The sequence below is a fragment of the Gorilla gorilla genome, chromosome 22 (genome assembly GCF_029281585.2).
Source record: "Gorilla gorilla gorilla isolate KB3781 chromosome 22, NHGRI_mGorGor1-v2.1_pri, whole genome shotgun sequence".
Classification (NCBI taxonomy): domain Eukaryota; kingdom Metazoa; phylum Chordata; class Mammalia; order Primates; family Hominidae; genus Gorilla; species Gorilla gorilla.
Genome location: NC_073246.2, coordinates 5,032,131 through 5,046,797, shown reverse-complemented (window position 1 = coordinate 5,046,797; position 14,667 = coordinate 5,032,131).

The window sequence follows — 14,667 nt, the reverse complement described above, 5'->3', positions numbered from 1 at the left end:
TGAAATCTGGGCATGGTTGGAGAGTAGCTGGGACACACAGGAGAGTCCCTGAGGGCTGGGGGTGAAGACATGAGAGAGACCGGGGAGTAACTCAGTGAAACTGGTGAGTTTGGTGGTGACTGCGGGGTGCCTGGAACGGACTCCAGCTGAAATGTGGGCGTGGTTGGAGAGTAGCTGGGACAGACAGGAGAGTCCCTGAGGGCTGGTGAAGACATGAGAGAGACTGGAGAGTAATTGAGTGAAATTGGTGAGTTTGGTGGTGATTCCTGGGTGCCAGGAACTGACTCCCGCTGAAGTGTGGGCGTGGTTGGAGAGTAGCTGGGACACACAGGAGAGTCCCTGAGGGTTGGAGATAAAGACGTGCTAGAGACTGGGGAGTAACTGAGTGAAACTGGTGAGTTTGGTGGTGATACCGGGGTGCCTGGAACTGACTCCAGCTGAAATGTGGGCGTGGTTGGAGAGTAGCTGGGACAGACGGGAGAGTCCCTGAGGGCTGGTGAAGACATGAGAGAGACTGGAGAGTAATTGAGTGAAATTGGTGAGTTTGGTGGTGATTCCTGGGTGCCAGGAACTGACTCCCGCTGAAGTGTGGGCGTGGTTGGAGAGTAGCTGGGACACACAGGAGAGTCCCTGAGGGTTGGAGATAAAGACGTGCTAGAGACTGGGGAGTAACTGAGTGAAACTGGTGAGTTTGGTGGTGATTCCGGGGTGCCTGGAACTGACTCCAGCTGAAATGTGGGCGTGGTTGGAGAGTAGCTGGGACAGACGGGAGAGTCCCTGAGGGATGGTGAAGACATGAGAGAGACTGGGGAGTAACGCAGTGAAATTGGTGAGTTTGGTGGTGATTTGTGGGTGCCTGCAACGGACTCCCGCTGAAGTGTGGGCGTGTTTGGAGAGTAGCTGGGACACACAGGCGAGTCCCTGAGGGTTGGAGATAAAGACGTGCTAGAGACTGGGGAGTAACTCAGTGAAAGTGGCGGGCTTGGTGGTGATCCCTGGGTTCCTGGAACTGACCCGCGCTGAAATGTGGGCGTGGTTGGAGAGTAGCTGGGACAGACTGGAGGGTCCGTAAGGGCTGGGGGTGAAGACGTGAGAGAGACTGGCGAGGATCTCACTGAGGTCTGTGAGTTTGTAGGTGTCTCTGGGGTGTGGGGTACAGACTCCCGCTGAAATCTGGGCGTAGTTGGAGAGTAGCTGGGACAGACAGGAGAGTCATGGGTGGCTGGGGGTGAGCTGCTGGATGATGGCAGTAAGAACATATGGTATATTATTGATGAATGAGGTGACTGTGAAGAATCTCCAGAGGAGGACACGGGAGAACACGATGACATGAGTGACTGTCCTGCTTGGTTAGGAAAGGGAAACTTAAAGTTGTGGAATTCTGCTGATGATGGATGTGAGAGTGGTGAAGCCCTGTGGGATGATGTAGAGTACTTCCACATCCCTGGTGAGGAGCTGCCCCTTGGGTGTGAGTTTCTGGGAGGGGAGAGGGAGAAGCTGGGTGAGGCAGGCATGAATCTTGAGGAGTCAGGGCTGGGGGACCGCTCATATTCTCCCGAGACCTGTGAGTGTCTGGGGGACTCCTGGGTGCATGGGGCTGACACCCGCAGGAACCTGGGGATGGCTGGAGAGTAACTGGGAGCCACAGGAGAGTCCCTGAGGCCTGGGGGTGAAGAGATGAAAGACAGAGGGGTGGAGCACTGTGAGGCTCGTGAGTTTGTTGGTGATTCCTGGGTGTGGGGGGCTGACTCCAGCTGAAATCTGGGGTTGTTTGGAGAGTAGCTGGGAGACACAGGAGACCCCCCGAGAGCTGGGGGTGAGCTGCTGGGTGATGGCAGTACGAACATGTGGTATATTATTGATGAACGTGGGGACTCTGAGGAATCCTCAGAGGAGGACACGGGAGAGCCCAATGACTTCATTGATTGCCCATCACGGTGAGGACAGGGAAATGGGAGCTTGTGGGATTCTGGTGATGACAGAGGTGAGTGTGGTGAAGCCCTAGGGGATGGTGAATGGTAGCTCCGGATCCCTGGTGAGGAGCTTCCCCTTAAGCCTGAGTTTCTGAGAGGGGAGAGGGAGAAGCTGGGTGAGTCTGGCATGGACCTTGGGGAGTCCGGGCTGGGGGACCGTTCATAAGAAGAGCCAGACGAGACCCTACTGTTCTTAGGTGCAGACATGATTAGGAAACCTACAGCTCCCAGGGGCCCCTACTAACTTTCTAACTCGCAGAAGGAAGCAGTGTGTGTGTGTGTGTGTGTGTGTGTGTGTGTGTGTGTGTGTGTGTGTGTGTGAGTGTGTGTGTGTGTTTGTGTGTGTGTGGTGTGAGGTATGTGCCCCTTAAGAAAATGGAAATCAACCAACCAATGAGACAGACAGACAGACAGACAGACAGACAGAGATTCACTTGCCCAAGTGTTCTGTCCTGTCCTCTGAATCCACTTCCAAGTCGCAAGACGCTGTGAGCTCCAAGTCCACGCAGAGTCCGCCAAACGCTCCGGCCGCTGATCCGCTCCGCGAAGATCTGAGTACAGGCCAGCCAGGGCGGGTTTAAATAGCCTCGGGCGCAGCCTAGCAGCGGAAAGGGCGGAGCTTCACTCCTCCTTTCCATCAGTCACCCCCAACTTTCCCAGGCTACACCTCGTAGGAAACTGTTCTCCTGCTTTGATTTCATGCGTCACGTTTGGGACAATCTAAGAACTTACAAGTTTTCTTGGCCAGATAACTTAGGATTGTATGCACTGAAACACGGAAAACCAACTAGTGGTTCTGTGGTTCCCACGTTGTGGTTTTGACACCAGCAGCATCCTTGCAACAGTCAAACCCCGGAGATCCACAGATCTGCGTTGTAACAAGACCTCCCCCTGACCCTGATGTATGGCAGTTTAAGAAGTCTTTCCGTGTAAGCGAAAAGACTTGGAAGAAAAGGTGGAGATATGCGTTGTAGAAACATTCTTTTGCTCTGGAACCACGTAGAGACTTGGGAGCCTGTTGGGTGGAGCATTCGTTGGATGAGGGTGCTCGGGTTAGGAATATCAAGGTGTGGCTCCAGGTAATCCAATCATCTAACTAAGATTCCAGTTGTGCTCATCTGTTTTAAAATTCCGTTTGTGTAAATTCTTTCAGTCAGACTGAGAATGGCATAGCCTCAACCCCAATTTCCAGGGAGGGCTGAGAGCCTCAGGTGGAGTTGATCACCAATAGCCTACGGTTTAACCCATCATGCCTATAGAATGAGGTCTCCATAAAAACCCAAAAGGACTGGGTTCAGAGAGCTTCTGGATAACACTTCCTGGAAGGCAGTGCGCCCCTCCCCACATGCCGGACCCCAAATTTATTTCTGAATTTTTGCAATATCCGCTAAAATACAAAGGCAAATGTAAGTGTTTCCCTGCGTGCTGTGAGCTCTTCCAGCAAATGAAGGCAAATAAATCTGGGAGTGGTGGCAACCTGATTTCTAGCCAGTTGCTGAGAAGCACAGGTAAAACAACGTAGGGCTTCCCATTGTTATTAGTGTGGGAGGCCTGTCTGGCAGGACTCGGCCCTTTGGAATCTAACGCTATGTCCCGGTAGATAGCGTCACCATTGAATTAGAAGACACACATATGTTGAGAATAATATTTCTGGTCATTTGCTGCACGTCTTATTTACAATATGTAATCAAATTCTTTATCCTGACCTTATGGCACCTGGGTTGAGAACCATGATGGGAAGCAAACATTGGTCTGTCACTTTCTGAGTTTGAAACTTTATTTTGCCTTTAGCGTTTTGCTATTGCTTTTTCGTTTTCTTTTGTTTCGTTTTGTTTCTAAATTGTGGGGTATAGGTGCAGGATGTGCAGATTTGTTACTAAGGTAAACAATCGTGTGCCATGGTGGTTTGCTGCACCTGTCCACCCATCACCTAGGTATTAAGCCCAGCGTGCAGTAGCTGTTTTTCTTAACGCTCTGCCTCCCGAAAGGCCCCAGTGTGTGTTGTTCCCCTTCCTGTGTCCATGTGATCCCATTTTTCAGCTCCCATTATAAGTGAGAATGTGGCGTTTGATTTTCTTTCCCTGGATTAGTTTGCTGAGGATAATGACCTCACATCACCAGTGCTTTTGTTTTTTATTATAAAGAGTAGTATTTTATTGAATAAGATTTGCTCACAGAAAACGAAGCTTAAATCTACAATGAATGCCGGACTCTACAGCAGAAAGCAATTTTCTCACTTTGCCACACACAATGGTTCCTACTAAGTGAAAAAAAGCCATAAAATTTCATTCACAAATGTACTACTCTGTCTCAAAACATCTCACATAATCATGCACTGTACTAAAGCCGTTAGATCAGTTCTTCAGTCAGGTTAAAGAAGTATCCCTCTAATAACTGATTTTTATAATGCTATCAATCTCCACTCCCAACCAGTCTGCCATTGTTAATGGCGTACAGCATTATTGAATACAATGGAATTGATGACGCCCATATCCACGGACAAAGCGTGACTTACGATGGTTTGATTTATGATTTTTCAACGTTATGATGGGTTTATTGGAATATTAGATGCGTTTCTGAGTTACACTGGGTTTAGGAGTATGCGACCCTATAGTCCAGAAACAGCTGTATAAATAAAAACAGGTGTACCTAATTAAAATATGCCTAGTGACTTGGGATAAATCAATAGATGTTCACAACTGATGGAGAGTCGTGAAAGAGAGATAGCGGTAAATAGTTACAGTAACACAATTTTCCTGCACCTGTGGAGGATTTCCCCAAAAAAACGCAGAATGTGGGATGCACCTAAGGCATATGAAAGAGAGAGGGCAGAAAGAGTAAGAGAGAAATAGGAGGAAGGAAGGAAGGAAGGAAGGAAGGAAGGAAGAAAGGAAAGAAGGAAGTTAGGAAGGAAGGAAGGAAGGAAGGAGGGAAGGAAGGAAGGAAGGAAGGAAGGAAGGAAGGAAAGAAGGACGGAAGGAAGGAGAAAACACCCGGTGTTACTAAAACCCCAAAAAGACTGGTTTCCCCCTGTGGGTAAGCCTACAATGTGGATGAATCTTGAAAATATTGTGCTACGTGTTATGTCAGTCATAAAAGCTCACCTATTGTGCAATGCCGTTTATAGGAATTGTCCACAATATGGAAATCTATGCATATGGGGTTGATCGCACTATGTAATTGCTACCTAGGGCTGAGGGTCAGGGAGAGGGTTTGAGACAGAATGAGGAGTGACTAATGTCTACAGGGTTTTTCTCTGGTCGGGGGTGATCAGATGTTCTACAATGGTTTGCGAATTAAAAGGGAATGTGCACAACCACAGGTATACTAAAAGCCACTCAATTCATGACTTTTAATGGGGGAATCTTATGTGGCGCACTCTCATCGAGACCACGGCAGTCATAGTGAGAGAGAAAAAGGTGAGTAAATATCTGAAACGGAGGCAGAAACGGAGAGAATGTAAAGCCCTGTGAATGGAAGGGAGAGCGAAAAGGGCAAATGGTCCTATTTACAAATGACAGATGTGAAACTGGGGTTCACATCAACAGTGTCACTGCCAGGAAGGAGGGTCATGCTAGCCATGTCACCGGTAGTGTGGCCCGCAGGGACGCCGACATGCTGGAGCGTCGTGCCAGCATGGGCTCTGGCAGCCACGTGGGCCAGCAGGAGGGTCCCGCTGCTCAGCTCTGGGGTGAGGATAGACTGGGTGGTGATATCGGCCATGACAGGGGCCTCTTCTGCTGGCAAGAGTGTGACAGTAGCAAGTAGAGGGACAGGCCTGCGTGTGAGGACGGAATGCAGGAGGGGCTCTTCTGCGGCTGGGTGTGGGGCCCTCACCGGAACTGTGGAGAAATGGCCAGGTAACTGCGTCACGTGGGCTAGTAGATTGGCCAGGGCTTCGAACTGAAGGACAATAACGGGGAGTAGCTGTCAGGCCCTGGGAGTGTCTGAGTGTAAGTGGAGATGGGTTTGGGGTCACTGAGGGATGCGTGGGAGCCATCCCTGTATAGGTCCAGGTCATAGGGAGATAGGCTCGTGAGGCCTGTGGGTGTCTAGGGTTGTCCTGGGTGCCTGGGGCTGACTGTGGCAGAAATCTGGGGAGGGCTGGAGAGAAGCTGGGAGACACAGGAGAGTCCCTGAAGGCAGGGGGTGAAGAGGTGAAAGAAATGGGGGAGGGTTGCAGTAAGGTCCGTGAGTTTGTAGGTGATTCCTGGGTGTGGGAAGCTGACTCCAGGTGAAATCTGGAGATGGCTGGAGAGTAGCTGAGAGGGACAGAAGAGTCCCTGAGGGCTGGGGGTGAGAACATGAGGGAGACTGGGGAGTAAGTCAGTGAAATTCGCGAGTTCGGTGGTGTGTCGTGGGCGCCTGGAACTGACTCCAGCTGGAATCTAGAGAAGTTTTGACAGTAGCTGAAAGAGACACAAGAGTCCCTGTGGGCTGAGGGCGAAGACCTGAGAGAGACCAGGGAGGACCTCAGTGAAGTCAGTGAGTCTGTAGGTGATTCCGGAGTGTGGGAGGCTGACTCCCGCTGAAATCTGGGCGTGGTGGGAGAGTAGCTGGGACAGACAGGAGAGTCCCAGGGGGCTGGGGGTGAAGACATGAGAGGGACTGGGGAGTAACTCAGTGAAACTGCTGAGTTTGTAGGTGATACCTGGGAGCCTGGAACTGACTCCCGCTGAAATCTGGGCATGGTTGGAGAGTAGCTGGGACACACAGGAGAGTCCCTGAGGGCTGGGGGTGAAGACATGAGAGAGACCGGGGAGTAACTCAGTGAAACTGGTGAGTTTGGTGGTGACTGCGGGGTGCCTGGAACGGACTCCAGCTGAAATGTGGGCGTGGTTGGAGAGTAGCTGGGACAGACAGGAGAGTCCCTGAGGGCTGGTGAAGACATGAGAGAGACTGGAGAGTAATTGAGTGAAATTGGTGAGTTTGGTGGTGATTCCTGGGTGCCAGGAACTGACTCCCGCTGAAGTGTGGGCGTGGTTGGAGAGTAGCTGGGACACACAGGAGAGTCCCTGAGGGTTGGAGATAAAGACGTGCTAGAGACTGGGGAGTAACTGAGTGAAACTGGTGAGTTTGGTGGTGATACCGGGGTGCCTGGAACTGACTCCAGCTGAAATGTGGGCGTGGTTGGAGAGTAGCTGGGACAGACGGGAGAGTCCCTGAGGGCTGGTGAAGACATGAGAGAGACTGGAGAGTAATTGAGTGAAATTGGTGAGTTTGGTGGTGATTCCTGGGTGCCAGGAACTGACTCCCGCTGAAGTGTGGGCGTGGTTGGAGAGTAGCTGGGACACACAGGAGAGTCCCTGAGGGTTGGAGATAAAGACGTGCTAGAGACTGGGGAGTAACTGAGTGAAACTGGTGAGTTTGGTGGTGATTCCGGGGTGCCTGGAACTGACTCCAGCTGAAATGTGGGCGTGGTTGGAGAGTAGCTGGGACAGACGGGAGAGTCCCTGAGGGATGGTGAAGACATGAGAGAGACTGGGGAGTAACGCAGTGAAATTGGTGAGTTTGGTGGTGATTTGTGGGTGCCTGCAACGGACTCCCGCTGAAGTGTGGGCGTGTTTGGAGAGTAGCTGGGACACACAGGCGAGTCCCTGAGGGTTGGAGATAAAGACGTGCTAGAGACTGGGGAGTAACTCAGTGAAAGTGGCGGGCTTGGTGGTGATCCCTGGGTTCCTGGAACTGACCCGCGCTGAAATGTGGGCGTGGTTGGAGAGTAGCTGGGACAGACTGGAGGGTCCGTAAGGGCTGGGGGTGAAGACGTGAGAGAGACTGGCGAGGATCTCACTGAGGTCTGTGAGTTTGTAGGTGTCTCTGGGGTGTGGGGTACAGACTCCCGCTGAAATCTGGGCGTAGTTGGAGAGTAGCTGGGACAGACAGGAGAGTCATGGGTGGCTGGGGGTGAGCTGCTGGATGATGGCAGTAAGAACATATGGTATATTATTGATGAATGAGGTGACTGTGAAGAATCTCCAGAGGAGGACACGGGAGAACACGATGACATGAGTGACTGTCCTGCTTGGTTAGGAAAGGGAAACTTAAAGTTGTGGAATTCTGCTGATGATGGATGTGAGAGTGGTGAAGCCCTGTGGGATGATGTAGAGTACTTCCACATCCCTGGTGAGGAGCTGCCCCTTGGGTGTGAGTTTCTGGGAGGGGAGAGGGAGAAGCTGGGTGAGGCAGGCATGAATCTTGAGGAGTCAGGGCTGGGGGACCGCTCATATTCTCCCGAGACCTGTGAGTGTCTGGGGGACTCCTGGGTGCATGGGGCTGACACCCGCAGGAACCTGGGGATGGCTGGAGAGTAACTGGGAGCCACAGGAGAGTCCCTGAGGCCTGGGGGTGAAGAGATGAAAGACAGAGGGGTGGAGCACTGTGAGGCTCGTGAGTTTGTTGGTGATTCCTGGGTGTGGGGGGCTGACTCCAGCTGAAATCTGGGGTTGTTTGGAGAGTAGCTGGGAGACACAGGAGACCCCCCGAGAGCTGGGGGTGAGCTGCTGGGTGATGGCAGTACGAACATGTGGTATATTATTGATGAACGTGGGGACTCTGAGGAATCCTCAGAGGAGGACACGGGAGAGCCCAATGACTTCATTGATTGCCCATCACGGTGAGGACAGGGAAATGGGAGCTTGTGGGATTCTGGTGATGACAGAGGTGAGTGTGGTGAAGCCCTAGGGGATGGTGAATGGTAGCTCCGGATCCCTGGTGAGGAGCTTCCCCTTAAGCCTGAGTTTCTGAGAGGGGAGAGGGAGAAGCTGGGTGAGTCTGGCATGGACCTTGGGGAGTCCGGGCTGGGGGACCGTTCATAAGAAGAGCCAGACGAGACCCTACTGTTCTTAGGTGCAGACATGATTAGGAAACCTACAGCTCCCAGGGGCCCCTACTAACTTTCTAACTCGCAGAAGGAAGCAGTGTGTGTGTGTGTGTGTGTGTGTGTGTGTGTGTGTGTGTGTGTGTGTGAGTGTGTGTGTGTGTTTGTGTGTGTGTGGTGTGAGGTATGTGCCCCTTAAGAAAATGGAAATCAACCAACCAATGAGACAGACAGACAGACAGACAGACAGACAGAGATTCACTTGCCCAAGTGTTCTGTCCTGTCCTCTGAATCCACTTCCAAGTCGCAAGACGCTGTGAGCTCCAAGTCCACGCAGAGTCCGCCAAACGCTCCGGCCGCTGATCCGCTCCGCGAACATCTGAGTACAGGCCAGCCAGGGCGGGTTTAAATAGCCTCGGGCGCAGCCTAGCAGCGGAAAGGGCGGAGCTTCACTCCTCCTTTCCATCAGTCACCCCCAACTTTCCCAGACTACACCTCATAGGAAACTGTTCTCCTGCTTTGATTTCATGCGTCACGTTTGGGACAATCTAAGAACTTACAAGTTTTCTTGGCCAGATAACTTAGGATTGTATGCACTGAAACACGGAAAACCAACTAGTGGTTCTGTGGTTCCCACGTTGTGGTTTTGACACCAGCAGCATCCTTGCAACAGTCAAACCCCGGAGATCCACAGATCTGCGTTGTAACAAGACCTCCCCCTGACCCTGATGTATGGCAGTTTAAGAAGTCTTTCCGTGTAAGCGAAAAGACTTGGAAGAAAAGGTGGAGATATGCGTTGTAGAAACATTCTTTTGCTCTGGAACCACGTAGAGACTTGGGAGCCTGTTGGGTGGAGCATTCGTTGGATGAGGGTGCTCGGGTTAGGAATATCAAGGTGTGGCTCCAGGTAATCCAATCATCTAACTAAGATTCCAGTTGTGCTCATCTGTTTTAAAATTCCGTTTGTGTAAATTCTTTCAGTCAGACTGAGAATGGCATAGCCTCAACCCCAATTTCCAGGGAGGGCTGAGAGCCTCAGGTGGAGTTGATCACCAATAGCCTACGGTTTAACCCATCATGCCTATAGAATGAGGTCTCCATAAAAACCCAAAAGGACTGGGTTCAGAGAGCTTCTGGATAACACTTCCTGGAAGGCAGTGCGCCCCTCCCCACATGCCGGACCCCAAATTTATTTCTGAATTTTTGCAATATCCGCTAAAATACAAAGGCAAATGTAAGTGTTTCCCTGCGTGCTGTGAGCTCTTCCAGCAAATGAAGGCAAATAAATCTGGGAGTGGTGGCAACCTGATTTCTAGCCAGTTGCTGAGAAGCACAGGTAAAACAACGTAGGGCTTCCCATTGTTATTAGTGTGGGAGGCCTGTCTGGCAGGACTCGGCCCTTTGGAATCTAACGCTATGTCCCGGTAGATAGCGTCACCATTGAATTAGAAGACACACATATGTTGAGAATAATATTTCTGGTCATTTGCTGCACGTCTTATTTACAATATGTAATCAAATTCTTTATCCTGACCTTATGGCACCTGGGTTGAGAACCATGATGGGAAGCAAACATTGGTCTGTCACTTTCTGAGTTTGAAACTTTATTTTGCCTTTAGCGTTTTGCTATTGCTTTTTCGTTTTCTTTTGTTTCGTTTTGTTTCTAAATTGTGGGGTATAGGTGCAGGATGTGCAGATTTGTTACTAAGGTAAACAATCGTGTGCCATGGTGGTTTGCTGCACCTGTCCACCCATCACCTAGGTATTAAGCCCAGCGTGCAGTAGCTGTTTTTCTTAACGCTCTGCCTCCCGAAAGGCCCCAGTGTGTGTTGTTCCCCTTCCTGTGTCCATGTGATCCCATTTTTCAGCTCCCATTATAAGTGAGAATGTGGCGTTTGATTTTCTTTCCCTGGATTAGTTTGCTGAGGATAATGACCTCACATCACCAGTGCTTTTGTTTTTTATTATAAAGAGTAGTATTTTATTGAATAAGATTTGCTCACAGAAAACGAAGCTTAAATCTACAATGAATGCCGGACTCTACAGCAGAAAGCAATTTTCTCACTTTGCCACACACAATGGTTCCTACTAAGTGAAAAAAAGCCATAAAATTTCATTCACAAATGTACTACTCTGTCTCAAAACATCTCACATAATCATGCACTGTACTAAAGCCGTTAGATCAGTTCTTCAGTCAGGTTAAAGAAGTATCCCTCTAATAACTGATTTTTATAATGCTATCAATCTCCACTCCCAACCAGTCTGCCATTGTTAATGGCGTACAGCATTATTGAATACAATGGAATTGATGACGCCCATATCCACGGACAAAGCGTGACTTACGATGGTTTGATTTATGATTTTTCAACGTTATGATGGGTTTATTGGAATATTAGATGCGTTTCTGAGTTACACTGGGTTTAGGAGTATGCGACCCTATAGTCCAGAAACAGCTGTATAAATAAAAACAGGTGTACCTAATTAAAATATGCCTAGTGACTTGGGATAAATCAATAGATGTTCACAACTGATGGAGAGTCGTGAAAGAGAGATAGCGGTAAATAGTTACAGTAACACAATTTTCCTGCACCTGTGGAGGATTTCCCCAAAAAAACGCAGAATGTGGGATGCACCTAAGGCATATGAAAGAGAGAGGGCAGAAAGAGTAAGAGAGAAATAGGAGGAAGGAAGGAAGGAAGGAAGGAAGGAAGGAAGAAAGGAAAGAAGGAAGTTAGGAAGGAAGGAAGGAAGGAAGGAGGGAAGGAAGGAAGGAAGGAAGGAAGGAAGGAAGGAAAGAAGGACGGAAGGAAGGAGAAAACACCCGGTGTTACTAAAACCCCAAAAAGACTGGTTTCCCCCTGTGGGTAAGCCTACAATGTGGATGAATCTTGAAAATATTGTGCTACGTGTTATGTCAGTCATAAAAGCTCACCTATTGTGCAATGCCGTTTATAGGAATTGTCCACAATATGGAAATCTATGCATATGGGGTTGATCGCACTATGTAATTGCTACCTAGGGCTGAGGGTCAGGGAGAGGGTTTGAGACAGAATGAGGAGTGACTAATGTCTACAGGGTTTTTCTCTGGTCGGGGGTGATCAGATGTTCTACAATGGTTTGCGAATTAAAAGGGAATGTGCACAACCACAGGTATACTAAAAGCCACTCAATTCATGACTTTTAATGGGGGAATCTTATGTGGCGCACTCTCATCGAGACCACGGCAGTCATAGTGAGAGAGAAAAAGGTGAGTAAATATCTGAAACGGAGGCAGAAACGGAGAGAATGTAAAGCCCTGTGAATGGAAGGGAGAGCGAAAAGGGCAAATGGTCCTATTTACAAATGACAGATGTGAAACTGGGGTTCACATCAACAGTGTCACTGCCAGGAAGGAGGGTCATGCTAGCCATGTCACCGGTAGTGTGGCCCGCAGGGACGCCGACATGCTGGAGCGTCGTGCCAGCATGGGCTCTGGCAGCCACGTGGGCCAGCAGGAGGGTCCCGCTGCTCAGCTCTGGGGTGAGGATAGACTGGGTGGTGATATCGGCCATGACAGGGGCCTCTTCTGCTGGCAAGAGTGTGACAGTAGCAAGTAGAGGGACAGGCCTGCGTGTGAGGACGGAATGCAGGAGGGGCTCTTCTGCGGCTGGGTGTGGGGCCCTCACCGGAACTGTGGAGAAATGGCCAGGTAACTGCGTCACGTGGGCTAGTAGATTGGCCAGGGCTTCGAACTGAAGGACAATAACGGGGAGTAGCTGTCAGGCCCTGGGAGTGTCTGAGTGTAAGTGGAGATGGGTTTGGGGTCACTGAGGGATGCGTGGGAGCCATCCCTGTATAGGTCCAGGTCATAGGGAGATAGGCTCGTGAGGCCTGTGGGTGTCTAGGGTTGTCCTGGGTGCCTGGGGCTGACTGTGGCAGAAATCTGGGGAGGGCTGGAGAGAAGCTGGGAGACACAGGAGAGTCCCTGAAGGCAGGGGGTGAAGAGGTGAAAGAAATGGGGGAGGGTTGCAGTAAGGTCCGTGAGTTTGTAGGTGATTCCTGGGTGTGGGAAGCTGACTCCAGGTGAAATCTGGAGATGGCTGGAGAGTAGCTGAGAGGGACAGAAGAGTCCCTGAGGGCTGGGGGTGAGAACATGAGGGAGACTGGGGAGTAAGTCAGTGAAATTCGCGAGTTCGGTGGTGTGTCGTGGGCGCCTGGAACTGACTCCAGCTGGAATCTAGAGAAGTTTTGACAGTAGCTGAAAGAGACACAAGAGTCCCTGTGGGCTGAGGGCGAAGACCTGAGAGAGACCAGGGAGGACCTCAGTGAAGTCAGTGAGTCTGTAGGTGATTCCGGAGTGTGGGAGGCTGACTCCCGCTGAAATCTGGGCGTGGTGGGAGAGTAGCTGGGACAGACAGGAGAGTCCCAGGGGGCTGGGGGTGAAGACATGAGAGGGACTGGGGAGTAACTCAGTGAAACTGCTGAGTTTGTAGGTGATACCTGGGAGCCTGGAACTGACTCCCGCTGAAATCTGGGCATGGTTGGAGAGTAGCTGGGACACACAGGAGAGTCCCTGAGGGCTGGGGGTGAAGACATGAGAGAGACCGGGGAGTAACTCAGTGAAACTGGTGAGTTTGGTGGTGACTGCGGGGTGCCTGGAACGGACTCCAGCTGAAATGTGGGCGTGGTTGGAGAGTAGCTGGGACAGACAGGAGAGTCCCTGAGGGCTGGTGAAGACATGAGAGAGACTGGAGAGTAATTGAGTGAAATTGGTGAGTTTGGTGGTGATTCCTGGGTGCCAGGAACTGACTCCCGCTGAAGTGTGGGCGTGGTTGGAGAGTAGCTGGGACACACAGGAGAGTCCCTGAGGGTTGGAGATAAAGACGTGCTAGAGACTGGGGAGTAACTGAGTGAAACTGGTGAGTTTGGTGGTGATACCGGGGTGCCTGGAACTGACTCCAGCTGAAATGTGGGCGTGGTTGGAGAGTAGCTGGGACAGACGGGAGAGTCCCTGAGGGCTGGTGAAGACATGAGAGAGACTGGAGAGTAATTGAGTGAAATTGGTGAGTTTGGTGGTGATTCCTGGGTGCCAGGAACTGACTCCCGCTGAAGTGTGGGCGTGGTTGGAGAGTAGCTGGGACACACAGGAGAGTCCCTGAGGGTTGGAGATAAAGACGTGCTAGAGACTGGGGAGTAACTGAGTGAAACTGGTGAGTTTGGTGGTGATTCCGGGGTGCCTGGAACTGACTCCAGCTGAAATGTGGGCGTGGTTGGAGAGTAGCTGGGACAGACGGGAGAGTCCCTGAGGGATGGTGAAGACATGAGAGAGACTGGGGAGTAACGCAGTGAAATTGGTGAGTTTGGTGGTGATTTGTGGGTGCCTGCAACGGACTCCCGCTGAAGTGTGGGCGTGTTTGGAGAGTAGCTGGGACACACAGGCGAGTCCCTGAGGGTTGGAGATAAAGACGTGCTAGAGACTGGGGAGTAACTCAGTGAAAGTGGCGGGCTTGGTGGTGATCCCTGGGTTCCTGGAACTGACCCGCGCTGAAATGTGGGCGTGGTTGGAGAGTAGCTGGGACAGACTGGAGGGTCCGTAAGGGCTGGGGGTGAAGACGTGAGAGAGACTGGCGAGGATCTCACTGAGGTCTGTGAGTTTGTAGGTGTCTCTGGGGTGTGGGGTACAGACTCCCGCTGAAATCTGGGCGTAGTTGGAGAGTAGCTGGGACAGACAGGAGAGTCATGGGTGGCTGGGGGTGAGCTGCTGGATGATGGCAGTAAGAACATATGGTATATTATTGATGAATGAGGTGACTGTGAAGAATCTCCAGAGGAGGACACGGGAGAACACGATGACATGAGTGACTGTCCTGCTTGGTTAGGAAAGGGAAACTTAAAGTT